This window comes from Dipodomys merriami, unplaced genomic scaffold (assembly GCF_024711535.1).
Source record: "Dipodomys merriami isolate MVZ:Mamm:240054 unplaced genomic scaffold, mDipMer1.0.p SCAF_17, whole genome shotgun sequence".
NCBI classification, from domain to species: Eukaryota; Metazoa; Chordata; class Mammalia; order Rodentia; family Heteromyidae; genus Dipodomys; species Dipodomys merriami.
In genome coordinates this window covers 18,496,946-18,516,953 of record NW_027203048.1, presented here as the reverse complement: position 1 = coordinate 18,516,953, position 20,008 = coordinate 18,496,946, and the positions used below count along the sequence as shown (strand labels likewise).

Sequence of the window (20,008 nt, the reverse complement as noted above, 5' to 3'; positions counted from 1 at the left end):
ACAGAGCTGAGGTCTAAACTCAGGGACTTGTATTTGCCAGGCAAGTGCTCTTCCACTGAGCTAAATCCCCAACCCCCAAAGGATTTTTCTTATTAATGTCTTGGGACAATCTGGTTCTATTTTTTAGCAGCTCCTGTTTGTGGCTCACCTGCAGTTGCAGAGCTAAGGAATGGCCCTCTAATCACAGACCGGTTAGTTTCCCCCCCTTAGTGGGCTGCATGGTGGGATGGGTCAGATATTGCTGGCAGGGTGACTTGAAGGAAAAAGACTTAGCTTGGGCCTATTCTGTATCTTTTCCTGGCTGTAATAACAACACAGGTGAAGCACTTAGGTGGTAGACAGAATGCTACAAAATTCATTTCAAGATTCATGTTCAAGAGCCTGTGCTGGCCCAGGCTCCACCCTCTGTGCTTTGAGTGCCCTTCCGTAGCCATCTCTTGAACTGTGCCTGAGCCCGCTCTGTGCCTGCAGCACTGTCCACGAAGGCACGGAGCTCACCCGAGAGCCACTTTTCAGTTTGCACAATGGAAATATTTCTCTCCAGAAAGGTTTGCTAGTCTCTTAGAAGTAGCTTCTAGGCCCAAAGAGGCTGCTCACCCCGCCCTCCCTAGAAAGTATCCCCCCAGACAGCCGGGAGAACAGTTATGGACAGATGTGTCTCTGTTTATGATCTTGTCCTCCCTCCTCAGCTACCCGACCCCAGTCTCTAGGGGCATTAGAAGGCATACGTGACTTTCAGAGGACATATTTCTTTCTGAAGTGCTGTCTATTTTCTCCCTCCATGGACCTGCACCACATCCTCTCAGAAATAAGCAAGCCAGTGTCCTTGGGAGACAACCTGCACAGAAAGCACATCTTCCTGGGGACAGGAAAAGAACTGGGGCAGTGCATAAGGGAGAGAGGCTCTTGTGAATGAAACAGGGTGCATGTGGCTAGTCAGGAGCCAAGTCATTTGATCTCTGTTGATTTCCTTTCTGAGACAGTCAGGATCTGTTTTTTTTTCTTTCACCTTTGGTCCTCTCTCATGTATCTTGTAGCCCTTTTGATAAGGAAGATGGCAGTATACAAAAGCAGATACTCTACTCCCTCTCATCACCTTCCTGCAATGTCCCTTTGCCTCCTTCCTCCTTGGGAATTCACTGTCCAGACCTAGGCTTCAGGCTACTGCTTCAGCTCTCATTTCCCTGGGGCTGATGTTGGCTATGGTCTTTTCTCTAGCATCTCACTAACTCAGCACCAAAGTGGTGATGAACTAATTTAGTTCATGTTTTCAAGCTACACATAGATGAGAGAAGACCAGGAGGTGCTCCATATTTCCCCTCAAGTTTCCTGTATAGCTCCCTCATTTTGGATTCTGATATTTGAAATTTCTGATAAAAGGGGAGTAGATGGGAATCAATGGGTCATTGAAATGCCCCCATATTATACTGGATACCAAAGTTCTTCAAATGAAAACCCATCATATTCATAAGCAGCAAACGGAAGGCTGTGGTCTAGAGATTAGAACCAGTGCCATGGTTTGAGTTCAATACTCTTTTATGCAGCATAGAAGCTCAAGAGAACCAAGGATCTTGAACTTGAATCTGTGGAAAAGGATCTTCTGGAGAAGGCTCTAGATTATTAGTGTCTCCTAAGTGAATGGTGAAAGCAAGGTTTTCACTTAAGGTGAAGACAGGTTGAACAAGAGACTCTCATCTGGATCCAGGCATAGAAGATACTGGTCTAGACAAGGTCTGGCTCCTATAGGTGTCCTGGGGCACAGAGATCTCCTGAATCATAGTTCTTAGTAGGAGTTAATTTAATTTTGAGGTATACTGGGTGACCTGAGCTAAACAAAATTGGATCCTGAATGTCATCTCTACAAACATAGCTACTTCTCTATGCTTGTTTATAGTTGCAAGGTGGATTCAGAATTGCGTATGGCAGCCAAACACCGGTAACTCACACCCTCTAATCTTAGCTACTCAGGAGGATAATATCAGGAGGATTGTAGTTCAAAGCCAGCTCAGGCAGTGAAGTCTATGAGACTTCATCTCCAAAATAACTAGCAAAACAAACAAACGAAAACCAAGCTGGAGGAGTAGAATGACAGCTGAGTGAGAGGTAAAGAAATGGAATGCCCTAAGTTGAAGCTCAAGTACTACCCGCCCCCCAAAAAACATTGCCTATGTCTTGATTTAGTGTTCATTTTTATTCAGATTTTTGTTTTTAATTTCGTCCATTTGTAAAGGGTGAGTTCCCTTCTAGTGGCCACAGTCTAGGTGACAGCAACTGTTTGTTTGGAGCCAGAGGTCAGGGTTGGCAGGGTTACTATCTCATCAGCCACAATCTAGGGAGAGATTTTTAGTGATGTGTCATCAGTGTACCTAGTGTGAAGTTATGAAAGCTCATTCTTTAATTTATTTTTTATTGTTATTTTAGATGTGCTAGGCAGTGGAGTTATCTTCACATGTGTCAGGTAAATAAGTACAGTTCCTTTCACACAGTGTCTTCTGCTCCCTCATTCTCTCCCATTCCCTCCCTCCCTTCTCTACCCTTGTATTGCATAGTTTATTTTCATCAGTGTCCAGTGAGCTCCATTGCTGCTCTTTTTTTACCCATTTTTCCCTCAGATTCTGTGCCCTCCCTTCCAACCTCCCACAGATGTGCACAAGGTTTATAAGGCAAAGAATATGGAGTCATCAGAACAAGAAAAAAGCAAATTAAGGAAAAAAATCCTTTGTTTCCATATGTTTGGAGTTCATTTGATTATGTGTATTACTTTATATACATATAAACAGGCGCTTGGGTATTGCACCTTTGTGATTCTCTCCTAAGACTATCCTCTTTTGGTCTCATGGTGTGTATTTAGAATCCTGTGTACTTTGTCATATCCCAGCGTGTTTTAGATCCAACTTCCACATCAGGGAGAACACTTGCTGTTTTTCTCTCTGATCTTTGTTTACCTCACTTAATGTGATTTATTCCCTTAAATGACATTATTTTATTCTGAGAGCTCATTTTTGCAGTAGTGAGATGATTAATAAGACAATTTAGCAATGATTACTAAAATTAGGAAGCACCAGACACATAATACCAGATTGTAACATCTATCACTTGTCCACAGCTGTACATTACTAGCAGGCACACTCTGACGGGGCTCTCTATGTCTTTTCACCCATGTTGTCTACTTATAGAGTTAGGAATTTAGAAATGATATGTTGCACTAAACAATTGAATACACTAATGAATGACAGAAATCAGTTAACTTTAAAATATTATCTTGGGGCTGGGAAGGTGACTGAGTGGTAGAGCACTTGCCTTGCATGCATGAGACCCTGGGTTCGATTCCTCAGCACCACATAAGCAGAAAAAAAAAAGCCAAAAGTGGTGCTGTGGCTCAAGTGGTAGAGCGCTAGCCTTGAGCGGAAGAGCTGAGGGACAGCGCCCAGGCCCAGAGTTCAGGGCCACAACTGGACCCCCCCTCCCAAAAATATTATCTTTGAAGATGGATGTAGTAATGCATGCTGTAATTCCAGCTACTTGAGAGGCTGAGGTGGGAGGATTGTGAGTTTGAGGCCAGTCTGATCCACTTGGCAAGACTCTAGCTCAAAATACAAACAAAAAGCAAAACTCATAAAACAAAACATTGCTAAATAAATTGGTTTCATCTTAAAATCCATTTTTTAACAAAATGAGGATGGTATGTTAATGAATGAGTAAATAAACCCCATCAACCAGGAAGTGGAAGCATGTTTTGAGGAGGTGGGTAAAGAAGAGCAAGGCAGGAGCTGGGAAGGTGGCTCAGTGGTAGAGCGCTTGCCTTGCATGCACGAGGCCCTGGGTTTGATTCCTCAGCACCACATAAGCAGATAAAGCCGGAAGTGGCACTGTGGCTCAAGTGGAAGAGCACTCAGCTCTTCAGCTGAAGGACCATACCCAGGCCCAGAGTTCAAGCCCTGCGACCGAACCAAAAAAAAAAAAAAATAGAAGAGCAAGACACATAAATGGAGGTGAGAAAATGTAGTTATTATATTCCATGTACACTATGTAAAAAATGAACTATGTAACTTGCAAGTAGAGACAAAAGGGGGAAAATGGAGGGGCTGGGAAGGTGGCTCAGTGGTAGAGTACTTACCTTGTATGCATGAGGCCCTGGGTTCGATTCCTCAGCTCCACATAAGCAAAAAGAAAAAAGCCGGAAGTGGTGCTGTGGCTCAAGTGGTAGAGTGCTAGCCTTGAGCTGAAGAGCTGAGGGACAGCGCCCAGGCCCAGAGTTCAGGCCCCAAAACTGGACCCCCCCCAAAAAAGGGGGAAAATGAAGATTAATGAGGGAAGGGGTAACATTGACCAAGAAGCATTTGTACTCATAACTTGACTTCTGGAATATTAACCCCTTTGCACAACTCCAAAATAATAATAATATAATAATAATAACAATAAACCTGATTAAAACAGTAAGTAAAACAGGGTAACGTCTTGGCCTGCCATGGTAGAAGGAGGCTCATGGGACTCCTCTGCTCCAAAGAGCCCTTGGATTCCTCACATCAGCCCAAGCTTGATGGAAGAGACCAAAGTCATTTGGCTGAGACTAAAGTCATGCACTTGACACACACAGGCATCGTTCTCTGTCAGCTTGCAGGCGAGGCTGCAGTCTGGGACCAGGTTGCAAATCAAAGCAGTCTGGACAGAATGATAATGGGACCAGCTTATTTTCTCAGCTATGTAGAGTTTTCTTTCTTTGGGCAAGAGACCAGCCATGCTTCCTGGCCATGCGAATAGTACCCTCTGAGTCTTTCACAGGTCCTGTGGGTCAGCTTTGCCTTTGAATTTCTTCTTCAAAGCTCTCTTTCCATTGAAACTTGTGCCTCCCTATGGACAGTGGGTAGGACTGGTTAATTTCACTGACAATCATGGACCTCAAGGAGCAGAGACTCTCTGTACATCAGAAGAAAGTACATTTCTGTCTGGGGAGATGAGCCACAAGTTCCTTCTTCCTAAGGGTCAGTCATTGCTATGCCAACTGCTGGGCCAGCTGTGGCAGAAGATGAAACATGGACACACACTGTACAGACATAGTACACACTACATCCTACACAATACACGGACACACATACTGCATGGGCCTAGATACAGTGCAAAGCTTTCAAACCAGGGGAGGGGGCAAGGCAAATGCAGACATAGCTCTAATAAACATAGTATGTAACAGAGCAACCATTTTCCATTTAAATAGTGATGTGCTAGCTTGCTCTGAATGCTTCTTTTCTTCCTTAACCTTTGTTTCCTCTCTACCACTCTCTGAATGCACTTGCACACATAGACATTCTATAGAGTGGCAGGCTTTCTGAAAAGCTGGAACACTCAAAACACTAGCTTTGTGGTCAATTCTTGTGAGCAGGGAAACACCAGAGATGGGAAGGATTGTGGGAGTCAGAACTGTTGCTCCTGACAATTGAAATGATTGATTTATTCTCTCTTAAAACAAGGATAAGGATTGCCCAGGAGCCAGGCTAAAAGCTGTGGGGTTTCTTAATGCTTGTGACTAGCTTTCAGGACAAGAGAAGAGTAATGAGCTGTGGGGTGTGGGGGTGGGGGGTCCAAATCACCAGAGGCTCTCAGAAAGGACCCCACAGCTTCTTGGCTTTTTGTCTGTTTTCCCTATCTCTGGCTGGTGCTGGTTACTAGGGCATGAACTCAATTTAGGCCCAGGTGCTGTCTCTTAGCTTTTTCTCTCTATTGCTCCAGCCACACTTCCACTTCTGGCTTTTTGCTAGCTCATTGGAGATAAGAGTCTCAGGGACTTTCCTCCCTGGGCTAGCCTCAAGCCTCAGTCCTCAGATCTCAGCCTCCTGAGTAGCTAGGACTATAGGTATGAGCTACCGATGGCGACTGGTGATTCTATATCCAGAGATCACAGTGAGTCTCTGAACTTTAGTTTCTTCACTTGGCGCAGAGCCATGATGTCTATTGGATCCAGCTCCCAGGGTTGTCCCAAGTCAAAATGAGTTAACATATGGACATAAGTTCTACCCCCTGCTCCTTCAGTGGCTGCCTCTCACTCCAGGGACACTCACATTTCTTGGTTCACTGGAAAAGAAGTGAGATTGGCACGTAGCCAACACTTCACTAAACAAGAGGAATGACTCAGTGATTTCCACACTACCTTGCCGAGGACCCTCCTCAGCTTTATCAGGCAGCCACTATGGCGTGATGCAAGTAACTTAGTATTAATCCGATCAGCTCAACAATTCCACTGAGGAGTTTCTTTTTTTCTCCCTTAGAGAAAAAGACAGCCAAACAAAAAGCAAAAGCCCTGAAAAGTTATGTAAGTACACATGGGGATTTGAACTCAGATCTATCCGATTCAAGGCATTGATGTTCAGCTTTGACAGATGCAGAAATAAAACCTAGGTCTTCATATCAAACCATCAGAGCCCCATATGCTCTGGGGAGACTAAGAAGCTACTCAGCAGCGGCTGGGTGGACACTTAGGTGGAATGCTGGCTGGGGATCAGCTCGGGAACCCAGCTGGAGGGTTAGGCGAGTGAAGGACAGGCTACCCTCCTTTCTCCATGCATTGTTGCTCCTCTTTCTGGCCTGCTTTCTCAGGTGCCTGTGGCCTTTTCAAGTAAGGGAAGTAGAAGGGCAGAGTGGCTAATCATCAGCTAATCAGGTCATCCAGGCAGCCCCTGGTCTAACCCAGCTGGCTCTGAGCCTTTTGCCTGGAGATCATTCTGTTTTGCAGCAGCAAAGCTGACCTCAAGCTAGGCTGAACAGTGTGGATCTTTGATCTAAACAAACACAGCGGCCGTCACCCAGGACAGCTCTGTCTTGCTGGCGGGTCTCCAGAAGGGGGCGTTGCTGTCCTGTGTGTCAATTGGATAGGCAGAGGTTTTTGGAACAAGCTTGCCAGGAGGTTAGCAAATTGCATCACTAGTACTTAACTGCTTCGGTGAACAAGGGAACTTACTCGCTGATAGATTTTCCTTTGATACAGAATCATCAGAAGTTTCTACAGAAATGGTAAGAAGAACCTCAAAAAATTCATAAGAGAATGCAATAAGGTTATTAGAAGATCAGATTGATATGTTTTTCGAACAACAAATGAAAACAAATGAAAAATAACATAACTATCAGGCACAAGAAATCAATGTAGTGTAATTTATATAACCATAAACAAGATTGATAAGAAAATTAAAATAAATAAAAATTAGGCAAAAGATACAAACAGGTGATTTCATGAAATATGACATCTAAAAGGCCAACATATACAGAAAAAGTCGTGCAATCTTACTAGTAATCAAAACAAAGGAAAGTAAGATGCCATTCTATATCTGGTAAGATTGGTAACAACAACAAACCCCCAAGAACATTTGTCAAAGAATTGGGAAATCTAAAAAAAAAAAAAAAGTTGGGAAATCTAATGGGCAGCAAGAACACACATTCTGTAGGTAGAAGTGTAAATAAGATAAACCATTCTGGATAGTAATATAGTAATTGTGTACTTACCAAAGATTGGGAAGTACCAATCAATTTTACTTCAGAAAGTCTTATGCATGTACAGAAGGTTAGTCAGGAGAATATATTTTAGTGTTATTTGTTTGAAAGAACCCCTCTCAAAACATCCTAAATGTCCACTAAGAGAAAAACAAATGAATAAATTGTGGGATAAACAACACAATACCATAAAGCCATGAAAAGAAACAAACCAAGGCAAAAGTTACCACATATGGAGGTAGAAAGAAAATGGAATTTTTGCTGTGACAAGTCCATTAATATTTATTTTTAAGAAGTAATGGAGGAAGGAAGGGTGAGCAAATGTAGTCATTATATTATGCACATTATATGAAAAATGAATTATGTAATGAGGGAAGGGATGGAAGGGGGAGAATGGAGAAGAATGAAGGAAGGGGTGACATTAACCATTTCATTCATAACCTGACTTACGGACTTGTAGCCCCTTTGTACAACTACTTGATGATGATGATGAGGATGAGGATGATAATAATAAAATAGGAGAGAGAGAAGGAGAAAGAGGCACTATTCATTTTCTGGGCTATAAGAACTATTGGCTGCATTAACTGTTGGAGACAAACTATGCTTTTGTAAATTCTTCATCTATGAAAGCCAGATGGAAAAGAGTCATTTGTTAACATTTTTTCCCCCAACAGTCCTAACATTTGTTGAGCAGGTTAAAGTTTGGTGGTACTCTCTCTCACGCTGCCTTGAGTGAGGCTGGCATTTGGAGGTACATGTGAGGGGTGGGCGTGGGGAGGTCTGCTCTGGGAGTGGGCCTTACTTACACTCCGCAGCTGGTACCTGCTACGCCAGCCCTGCCTCCTTCCTATAGCATTGGGATGATTGATGTCCAGCTGCGGTTTCCTGTGACGGTCTTGGAATTCTCATTACATCTCAGGAGTCTGGTTCTGGCTAGCAAGGACATTACAGATAGCAGGTGCAGTCTCGCCCATGTGACCTGAGCAGGGAAACCTCTCTTTCTGGATCCCCACTTTGGACAACCTCCCAGGCCTCTCTTCTCTCTCTCTCTCTCTCTGCCAAGGCCTTGTCCCCAGTTGCCTTCCTGATCTGGGACCAAGCAACGAACACGAAGGGGTGTGCTTTCCCTTCCCTTTCTATAGGCAAATGTCCACTGCTTTGTTAACACATCTGCCAATCAAGCCAATAACAGGTAATAAGCAAGGGAGAAAAAGTAGGTCATGGGATAAGGCTGGGAAAAAAAAAAAACCAAAAGCCTCCATTAGGTTTGCATTCCAGTTTCAGTAAAACGAGTGTTAATTTATTATTTACTTTTGTTTTCTGTCTTGGGGCTTGAACTCAGGGCCTAGGCACTGTCCCTGAGTTCTTTTGCTCAAGGCTAGCACTCTACCACTTTGAGATACAACCCCACTTCTAGTTTTCTTGTGGTTAATTGGAGATAAGTCTCTCTCAGACTTTCCTGCCCAGGCTGGCTTTGAACTGTGATCCTCAGATCTCAGCCTCCTGAGTAGCTAGGATTACAGGTGTGAGCCACTGGTGCCCGGCTCTTAGCAGGATTTTTAAAAATAAATTAACATCTGGGTGTTGGTGACTCACACCTGTAATCCTGGCTACTCAGGAGGCTGAGATCTGAGGGTAGAGGTTTGAAACCACACCTGGCAGGAAAGTCCATGAGACTCTTGTCTCCAATTAACCACCAGAAACTAGAAGTACTGTGGAGCTGTGGCTTAAAGTAATACAGTGTTAGTCTTGAGCAAAAGAGCTCTGGGACAGTGACTAGGACCCAAGTTCAAACTCCACAACTGACCAAAAAAAAAAAAAAAAAAAAAATCAGAGCTGGGTGCCAGTGGCTCACGCCTGTAATCCTAGCTACTCAGGAGGCTGAGATCTGAGAATCACAGTTCAAAGCCAGACCGGGCAGGAAAAGTCTGTGAGACACTTATCTCCAATAAACCACTCACAAAACTGGAAGTCGTTCAAGTGGTAGAGCATTAGCCTTGAGCTGAAGAGCTGAGGGACAGTGCCCAGGCCCAGAGTTCAAGCCCCATGACTGATAATAAAAAAAAATCTAGATCCTGTGAAGGAAGTATTTTTGAATATTAAAGTGTAGCTGGAGAACAATGAGGAAGATTTGGATCTCACTGTCAATCTTACAGCTCTGAGGGAAAGCAGAATGGAGATCTGACAACTCTGAAAAGATGAGATAAGGGCATAGACAGATAAGGGCAGAGTGTGAGGGAGCTACGGAGGTACTACATACCTAAACTCCAAAGCCCGAGGAGGCTTCCTGGGGACATAACATCTCAACTGACCTCTGAAGGTCAAGTGCATTGTGCAATGTCAGGGAAGAGTGGAGGGAACTCTTAGAAGTAGAGAATATTCCAGACAGATAAAATAGCAAGCGCAAAGGTTCAGTGCCCAAGGACAAGGAAATAGCCAGGTTAAGAATGGTATGGAGGGGGCAGTAGCGATGGGAAACAATGAGAGACAGCAACTGATGGTACCCTTTTCCTCAGGAAGTCTATGGGGAAGGTCTTCTCTCCCTTTCCTCTTCTCTTTCTTCTCTTATTCCCCCTTCTTGTATACTTTGTGATTCTTCTGTGCTATTGGAAATGTACTGATGACTCTAAATAAGAAATGTTGGAGGCGGGTGCTGGCATCAGGTATAGAGCTGGGTAGAACATTGATCCTTCAGAGGGGCCTGCTTCAGAATCCCTAGAACCTGTAAATGTGCTACCTTGTAAGGCAAAAAGGGACTTTGCATCTGCGATGAAAGATCTTGACCTGGGGACAGTGTCCTCCTTGATCTGAGTAAGCCCAGGAAGACAGGAAGTCAGAGTCCAGGAGACTTGAAGGCGCTGTGATGCTGACTTTGCAGATGGAGGAAGGTGAGAGAAGAATGCGAGTAGAGCTGGAAGTGGCAGGAACTCGTCTCCTCTGAAGGAATACACCGTGTGGCCCCCTTGAGTTTTAGGGCTTCTGACCTTTAGGACTGAAAAGATAATGAATATGTATTGTTTTCAGATACTAATGGTGGGCATTTGTTTTTTTAGCAGCAATAACAAACAAATACAAGATGAATAGGTTAGAGACAGTTGATTAGCTGATTTGGAGACAATTAGAAAAAGAAGACATTTGATCAAGATGCATTGCATTTTAAAAAACAATAACAACAAAAGGAGAGAGAGAAGGTGAGAGAGAAGTCTTCACTGGATTTCTGGTCAAGGTGAGGTGAGGACCATTCCCTGAGCTAGGATGCATTGAGGGGGGCTAGGGAACAGGTTTAGTGTGAGACATGCTAACTTTTGAGGTGCCATATGGTTCAAGGTGAAGGTGTTAATTGAGCATTTGTTCAGGAGGAGGGACAATGGTCTGGAGATCAAGGTGGTATGTGTCACTGATGTCCTGGCCCAGGTGAGGGAGTGAGGAAAGATGACGTTGAGAAGAAAGAACCCAGCTGGGTGTGGGTAGCTCATGCCTGTGGCTCACGCCTGTAATCCTAGCTACACAGGAGGCTGAGATCTGAGGATCACGGTTCAAAGCCAGCCCGAGCAGGAAAGTCTGTAAGACTCTTATCTCCAATAAAGTACTCAGAAAAAGCTGAAAGTGGTGTTGGGGCTCAAGTGGTAGAATGCTAGCCTTGAGCATAGAGAGAAAGCCTGGGTTGAGTTCAAGCCCCAAGACTGGAAAAAAATATATACAGAAAGATAGAACCCAGTACTTGAGTGAACATTATTACGTTGTTGGTTGAGACATAGTGAGGAAAAGAACCAAGCACACCTGCAGTGAATTCTTTTCTGCTTTGTAAGTTTTCTGCCCTGTGTCCTCTGTGTTCCTTAGGGCTCTTTCTTCTTGTATATATGCAATGGGTTCAGTTCTCCACTCCTGGACTCTCCCTCTCTTCTGGGATGGTACCTCCTCCAGGTGACACAGAGGGCTACCATCTCTGAGGCCTTTATGGTGGTCAGCTCCCACTCTTTCTTCAAGTGGAGCAGGCCCATTCTTTCTGCATGCAACTGTGTTGCACGTGCTGCCATCTGAGCTGGGCCACACCGAGAGGCACGGGCTGGCTCACCAAGGCAAGCCTCCACGCTGCTAGCAGACGGCCTGGGTGATCTCTCAGACATCCCACCCTCTCCCTGGCTTAGACCCTTGGTCCAGCCCTCTTCCTTTGGTTCTCAGATTTCCAGCCTTCTTGCTGGCCCCATTGGCAAGAAACTGTCTTTTTGACTCTGCTTCTGCCACTGGAATCTGAGCTTAATCTTACCATGTCAGGATTGGAGAATTCTGGCCCCCAAGTTCTTAGCTTTTGTACACACTGTTCTCTGCCTGGAAGAACACTGTTCTGGAAGGAATGGCTGGGTCTGTCTGACAACTTTCAAACGTCGTACCCTGGAGATCATTTAAGTTTTGAGCATCACACAATTGCTTACGTGCTCCCTGTCCCCTGACTTGACCATGAAGACCTGGTATGCAGGGACCCTGGTTGATTCATCTTCATCTCCCCACGACCAAACTCACCAGATGGTGCACTCAATTTTCCTTTTGGATGGAACCTTTACTGCCTGTATCAGAGCTTGCGTCAGCAGACAGATTTTTTTACCCCCCTTCCTTGGTTCCTGACAGGCAAGGGTACTAATTAGCAACAGGTGAATAGCATCAATCAAACCCAGATGCTTCACTTACATAATCTAGCCTTCCCCTGCTGCATGAGCTCTCTCCCCTCCCCTTCTTCCTGTGCTGGCAACACGTGTGTGTGGGGGGAGGGGGGAGGGTTAGGAGGGGAGCATACCTTTCTTGGTCTTCCTAACAAATACTAGGGCTAGGCCTCATATATCTTGCTTGACAACTTGAGCCAGGCGACTGCTGGAAGGGCCTGCATCTGTCCTGGAATGGGAATGTGTTGGCAGGCCTGGAGCTCAGACAGCGAGGGCCAGTTGGAATGTGTGTCTGGGGAGAGGTAGGTAGAAGGCATTAAAGGGTCATGAGGGAGCTGTGCTCCGGGCTGAGAAGAGCACATTTGCCCTGCGGATTGTGGGGAGACTCAGTGGTGAGAAATGCTGCCGGAACTGAGTTTGAAGAGGATACAGGGGTCCTTCTGAACATTCTGAATTGCTGCTGGCCCCCTCTTTTTTTTTTTGTCAGGCACAGGGCTTGAATGGCCCCCCCTTTTAGTTTGGGCTTCCAAAGGCAAGAAGCAGCTGTTGCAAATCTCGGAGACTCTCCTCAGGTCCTCCTCTCCGAGAGAGCCAAATGCAGCTAGAACCCCAACTCAGGTCCTCCTCTCCGAGAGAGCCAAATGCAGCTAGAACCCCAACTCCCCACTTCTGTGTACTTTCTGTTTGTTTGTTTGTTTGCACTTCCTTCAACCTAGAAAAAAAAAGGGCAGATGGAGTGGATCAAATTACTACACTCTGGCCCAGTGGTGCCGCTTCCTCCTCTCAAGGTTACACTTGATTTAATAATGTGTCTTAATGACCCTGGAAGCATTGAGCGGCATAACATACAAATCTTGTCTGTTTCTGCAAAGGAAGCTACATTATAAAAGCCAAGAATAGACCAATAAATAGAGAAAGGGTGAAATATGTAGGACCTTAAATCACCTTCTTCTAGAAGCATCCCAGGTTGTGGAGAAATGACTTTTCCACAAGGGGGTGTCCTGGGACTATCCTGGTTCGAGCCCCCTTTAGCTACTTGGATACCCCTTCCTCATGGTTTTTACCATATGCAATCGGTTGGTCCCCAGCTAAGCGAAGACTAGCCCAAAGACTGTGCATTCAGAGTGGAGAAGGCTCAGCCTACGTCAGCCAACACTATTATTACAGACGTAGTTCCAAGTGTTTCTAATGTCCTGCTCCCCTGGAGGCCCCCTACTCTTGAGTCTACTGTTTTCTAAGGTAGATCTTAAAAGCCAGTATTTCTCCTAGAGCGCCCCTCCCCCCCTTTCCCAGGAATGCACACATTGAGTTTTTGTTCTTGATTTCTTGAAGGAATCAAGTGACTTTTCTGTGTGAGCTCCATGTGTGCCCTTTGATTTCATTCCAGCGTTACTCTCTCTCCACAGGCTGCAAGAGCCTCAGATTCCTTTCCCACTGAGACTTAGCCACCTTTGAGATTGCAGTGCTGCTTGGTTCCTCTAGAGAATTCTCAGCCTCCCCCAACCGGCAGCCATGGCCTACTTTAGACCACTTTGCAGTGTAAGAAAGTCTCTCTCCTTTGGGGCTGGAGCCCTCACTTTCTAGCCAATGTTCTGCCATCTGCCACTGATGTGCCACCCCTCCCCCAACTCTCCCCTGATAGAGAAGTGATAATAAGAGGATAGGAAGTTGAGAGGGGTGGAGATAATTTACTATTGAAATATTCACAACGAGGAAAATCAGGTCCTTGGTTTCCTTCCTTGATGCCTTTAAATGAATGCACCTTGGTGTATTTTTGTTCGTTTGTTTTGTAGTGGGACAGGGATTTGAACTCAATGCGTTCTACTTGCTAGGCAGGTGGCTGATCATTTAAGCGACACTGCCAGCTTCACCATGGTGTTTTTATGTGAGGTGAGGTTCCATGACCAGTTCTGTGTTCTCTAAAGGTCGTAATTAGGCTCTGCTCACCACAGCCAAGTGTGACTATTGGCTGTTTTAGTGAGAACACTTTGTGAGTTGCTTAGCAGGTGGTTTCAGTTTTATGCTATTCTCTGTTGGTGGAAGGAAAGAGTGAATTAGGCTCAAATGATCCCTGGGCCTTGGTTAGCCGTGTAGCAGGAGTCACAGCAACAGTCTCTTACACAAACCTCACCTCAAAAAGCTATTTTAAAAAAATTTCTTTTCTGTACTGTACTGAGATTGAGCCCGGGCCTGCTGGGGTGTCAGGTTTTGCTAGGCATGACATGCCTCCAGCTGCAGCAAGCATCTTAAATTAAAAAAAAATTTATTTTTGTGTTTAGAAAAGGTAAAATCTGAAGAACAGTTTTGATTGCTGCAGAGAAGAGCTCATTCCCTGCCTTCCCAGGTCAAGTACAAAGAGTAATTCTCTCCTTGAGAAATATGACTGACATCGTGTGACAGGGCCTGTGTGATCGTTTGGTGTCCAGTGCTCTGTCAGCCCTTTCCTCACTCCAAGCATTTCTTGGTTTGTCTATTGGTGTCCTTGGTTAAGCTTGAGAATTGACTATACTAGTTCTCACTTTAGGACTTCCTTGTGGAATAACTGTGAAAGCTGGGGTGACAGAGTCCAAGGGTTTGGCTTGGGATGTGACTCAAGGACAAAGGCCTCGGTGCCATCTGAGCAAATACCAGGGATGGGTCATCAGTGCTGTCTGCCATTCATAGCTCACATCTGGTCTTAGCAAATCTACACACGAAGCCAAGGATGGCACGCTGGCTGGACACGAGTGTGTCATTGACAAGATGTTTTGGTCAAGGGTGAAAACCTAGCCAGCAGCTACGACTACACACAGAAGAGTTACTCAGAATCAGGGACTGGATTCATGCTCAGTTTTCTTGTTTTGGTTCTAGAGACCATCCATAAGATTATTGCCAGACCAATTTGAACTAGAACTACTGCAGAAGTCACTGAGTTGGCAAATGGCTACAACCAACTTCCACTCCCCGCTCATTATCAAGATGACTGATCAGCCCAGGGCAGGCCCTCGGGGACTGGGGCTTGTTTGTTTGGGTGGCTTCCTTTGCTATATCAAGAGTGAGATCACCACAGGCTGAATGCAGGCCCTTCCTACGTGTCAAAGACAATTATATTTTCTATACTCTATGTACTATCATAAGCACTCTACATACATTAACTGAACTGAATAAAGTAGGTACGACTAGTACCACATTACAGGCAAGAAATGGGAGGAATAGAGAGGGGTGGTAATTTGTGGAAAGTCATCCTTGAAGGAATTGGGAGAGCCATGATCATCTGAATCCAATCAAACCCAGAGCCAGGGCTCTTTTCTTCATTTCTACATTCTCCGGTTTCACACCTGGTATTGTGTGCCTGAGTTTTAAGGACAGAGTATTTATCTAAATACACCATTTACTCCTATCTTCACATACATGATTCCATTTGATCTCTTTGGAATGTAGGTAGGTAGTAGGATGTAGGTGAGTGAATTACATTGTCCCCAGGACAGAGATCACGCTTCCTTCTCAAGGTCACTACTCTGGGCTGGGCTGTGGATGTTCAAGAACTGTTTATACTATAGAATTAGTTCTATGGGTGGGATTAGGAACAAGCAGTCATAGCCAACACTCAGTTTATATAACCTGGATGATTTAAGACCCCGGCTTTACCCATCACAACCTGCTTACAGGATAGAATGGAACAATGGCTTTTCAGTGCTTCTGGGTTGTAAGGATAAGACAGATCTGTCTCTCTTCACTTGCAACACATGAGAAAATGAGGGCCAGGCTGGCCCAGGTGTGCTGGGTCCCACTGCTCCTGAAGCTGGCCTGTGCGAGTGCCCCATGGAAGAGGAGCAATAACAGGCCTTGCTTGCTTAGGGGTTTTGTTTTCCCAGATTGTTCTGGAATGTTCTCTGTGAGAACGTCATATTCGTTCTCCTGCTATAAGAGGACGCAGGGTCTAGTTGTCATCAATAAGAAGGCCCTCTTTAATCAGAGTGGCTAACAGCTACCATCCTAGTGCTTAACCTCCCTTGATCGATATGGGTTGCTTTTTGCCCAGGAGGTTTCTCTATTTCTGAAGGTCCTGGAGAGAGCTACCGAAGATATGATTCAACAGACAGGGCCTTCACCAGGGCAATTTTACTTAAAGAGTCTCCTGGGCCCCTTTGCTGAATAGCGGGCAGCACGCTTGCCAGGCAATTATCATCAGTAGGCTTTTGAACAAAGAGGTACAACTAGAAGCTACCTTAGAGGCCATCTTTTTCTTTTAAATGGGCCAAGTGTAGAAGTTCAAGGCAATCTGCTCAGTCAGTGGCCATGAGGTATTGTTAGAAGCAGAGCTTGGTCCCAGACTCCAGCCCCAGCATACTTCCACTGCCCTCAGGAGGTGTTGAGATGTCTGGGGGATATGGTCTTAATTCTCTAGTGAAACAAACTCCTTAGGCTAAGTGAAAATAATGAGACCTGTGTTGCTGGATGCATGCTTAGTATTTACTAGCATTTTCTTTTCTTTCTCTTTTTCTCCTTTTGTTTGTTTTTCTGTCTTTCACAAAGAGCAAGTTTTTCCTATCAATATTTTCATGTCTTCTCTCCTCCCCGCTTCCCTCATGCAGACTCAGTAAAGAAAGGCTAAGAAGCATGAGGAAACCCCAAATAACCAAGCCAGGAATCTGTCTGCAAGAGCGAACCATGCAAGAATCATAGGCAGGTGGGCAGGTATTAGACACCACGTGTCTGCTGCTACTCAAGGCCAGCTCTGTTTCCTGGCTCTATTTGCTGGCTCGGCAGAGGCAGGATTCAGCCAGAGGGCATCCCAGAACTTGTGAGGCATGGGACACCGAGTAAACAGCCCTGAAGAATGTCTCTTTGACTTGAATTTCAGCTCATTTACTTGGAAGCCTCTGTCCTCCTCTCTTGCTGGGGGGGTGGTGGTGGTGGTGGGAGAGAGGAAGTTTTAAGATTAAAATGTCCTTCTGTTTAAAGGAAGCAATGTGGTCAGGGCAGGGATTATTGAGATGTTTAATGAAGAGACAGAAGAGACTGAGGGGACCCCTGCACCCTCACATCCCCTTGATTTTAGCCACCCAGCTTCTTTCTATATTTGGTTTCAAGCAAAGATTCTGTGGCTAAAAAATGCAAGAAAGCATCGATCTAGAGAGAGGAACAAGCAAGGTTTTAGGCTCAGATCTGCCCCTAGTTTCTGGATGACCTTCAGCCAAGCCACTCATCCTGAGAATCAGGTCTTGGTCATTTTCACTCTGATGAAGTGTCACTAGGGCCGTGTCCTACCTTCTCTCATGGGAAGGGGACAGGGCATCCATCTGGCCAGACTACCTTTCCTCAGAAAGGTTCTTGGCCTTATAGCTCTCAGGCTAGCTTCACAGCTTGCTTCCCTCCAGTGTCCATCTACGCCACCATTCCAGCCTGAAAGTTCTTTCCCACCGAAAACACAAAAAGGCTGATTAAAAAAAATGATGCCGTTATCATCACATACACTGAGAAGGGAGGGCAAAGCTGGGGTCAGGGGGAGAGGACTCAGAGGAGGGAGAATTCAGAGCCTGTCAACATGTGAAGAGCTACTTTTAGCAATTAGCATTTTACTGTCTAGTCAAACCGTTCAGGAGGGAGGGATGCAAAGAAGCAGTTCCTGTTGGCACTGGTTAGGCAAAGTAGGTTAATCAGAATGGGGTGGGAAGCCAGAAAAGACATAATTACTCATCTGATGCCAAATGCAGCTTAGTGAACCAATGGGACGCTTGCCATTGCAACACGCCCTGCCGGAAAGGTCAACAGCACCACGCAAAGCTGCGGGCAGCTCAGGAGTGTACTCTGATACTTCAACCCCGGACTGACAGGTCGGCTCCAAAAAAAGGTCCTAGCACCTTTGCTGACTGCTGAATTCCCAAACACAAGCTCGCTGTCCAAGTTCCATGACGAGCTTAATACTCCATCTCCTCCCAAAGTGCCTCCTTGCTGTTCTGCGCAGGTATCTATTAAAGGAAAGATGACTTTTAAAAACCACATCCCCTGGGTAGTAGGTGTGCGGATGGGGGTGGGGAAAATACTGAAGGGATCTGGGGAATAATGAGGATGACGGAGATGATCAAACTAAAGAGAGAAAAATAACAAGATTATTAGGCAGGCTGGCAAATTGGGAATGGTTGAAGAATAGATTTTGGAGCTTTCTGATTCTCCAGGAACAGAGGTTATGGAAGGAAAAAGTAGGCCTAACTTTTCCACTAAGATTCTTTAGAGGGGGCTGGGAATGTGGCTTAGTGGTAGAGTGCTTGCTTAGCATGGAGCCCTGGGTTTGATTTCTCAGTACCGAATACACAGAAAAGGCCAGAAGTGGTGCTGTGGCTCAAGTGATAGAGTGCTTGCCTTGAGACTCAAGGACAATGCTCAGGCCATAAGCCCAGGACCGGCAAAAAAAAAAAAAAAGAAAAAAAAAGAAAAGATTCTTTAGTGCAATGGATTTCAGCCCAAGGGGATGATAGCACAGTAATTCAACGCTCTTGTCCCCACAACTAAAAATAACGATGATTGAAGAATGGAATCTTAGCTCTCTGACAGCTCAGAGAGTAAGCCTCGTTCCTGGACTTGTACTTTGAGCGAGATAAGCACACAAGATCAAAAGAATTGCTTTTTATCAATATTTTGACTCTCTTCTATCCATTCTTAAGACACTAGGGTTGAGGCCCCCAGGACTCTATTAGGTTCCCATGGACTCCTCCCAGGGCTGCTTCCTGGTAGGGGTGGGGCTTATGCTGGTCCTGACTCCTACCCACCCCTCCTCAGGCTACCATTAGCTCTTGTGGTTGGCAGCCATCTTCACGTTCTCCAGAATCTCCCCAGGCTGGACCTCCATCTGGAATGTCATTCTCACCTCAGAGCCTCTTGTCTCCAAGGAGGGACATCTGCCGTGGTGCTGGACTGCATTGACGTTAGGTGCTCACATAGTCACGGCTGCATGAACACACAGGGCCAGAGACACAGGAAGTTGCCACCTCAACAGCTTCTTACGAATGACAAAACATTCCCGCCAACAACAGAACCCAAAGAGCGGCTCTGTCATGGAGCCAGCCAGTGGGACATAGGTGTCCTTAGGGGCAAGGTTCAAAGGTTTCTCAGTGAGGTTGTGGTCAGTGCTATGGCCAACTAGGGCAGTGAGAAACTGCTTAAGACTGGGGAGAAAGAATAGTAAAAGGGGCTGGGAAGGTGGCTCAGTGGTAGAGCGCTTGCCTTGCATGCATGAGGCCCTGGGTTCGATTCCTCAGCACCACATAAGCAAAAAGAAAAAAGCTAGAAGTGGCGTTGTGGCTTAGGTGGTAGAGCACTAGCCTTGAGCTGAAGAGCTGAGGGACAGCGCCCAGGCCCAGAGTTCAGGCCCTATGACCGGACCCCCCCCCCAAAAAAAAAAAAAAAAAGAATAGTAAAAGATCTAACTATGTTTCAAAATATCCTGAACCAGGCGGAGAAAGGCAGATGATTCTTATTATTATTTTGTAACCCCATCGCGTGATGTGTTACTTTTGAGAGTGGGACTTTGAAAGCACAGCAATTATGAGGTACATATTGTCCTCTCTTTGAGGTATATAGTTTATGATTGTCATTGACTCACTGTTTTGAGAGAATTCTCTCAAAGGCTGGGGGCAATGTTGAACTTTTCTACTGGGTTTTTTCCAACTGGAACCTCACATAAAGATTTCTTTCTGTCTCTCTTCCCCCTCTGCCCCACCCCCCACCCCACCCCATCCTCAGCTCCCTAACCCCTACCATATCACCAAGGACAGGATTTTACTATTCTTTGCATTGATCTACATTTTCTGTTGTCCTGGAAAAAGGAGAAGAGATGCGCACCGCAGCTGTACTTACTTGAGTAAATATAGATTATTTGTTTTCAGCGTTTGTAT

General features: G+C 45.4%; 1 long non-coding RNA gene across 1 annotated transcript; it reads right to left on the bottom strand.

Annotated features, from left to right (window-relative positions):
- Window positions 1-7,181: 7,181 nt before the first annotated feature.
- LOC138829023 (uncharacterized) lies at window positions 7,182-19,122 on the bottom strand. Its single transcript, XR_011372469.1, has 3 exons — window positions 18,982-19,122; window positions 17,978-18,085; window positions 7,182-10,468 (listed from the first exon to the last, which is right to left on the bottom strand). It is a non-coding gene; the product is annotated as an uncharacterized lncRNA (long non-coding RNA).
- Window positions 19,123-20,008: the final 886 nt, after the last annotated feature.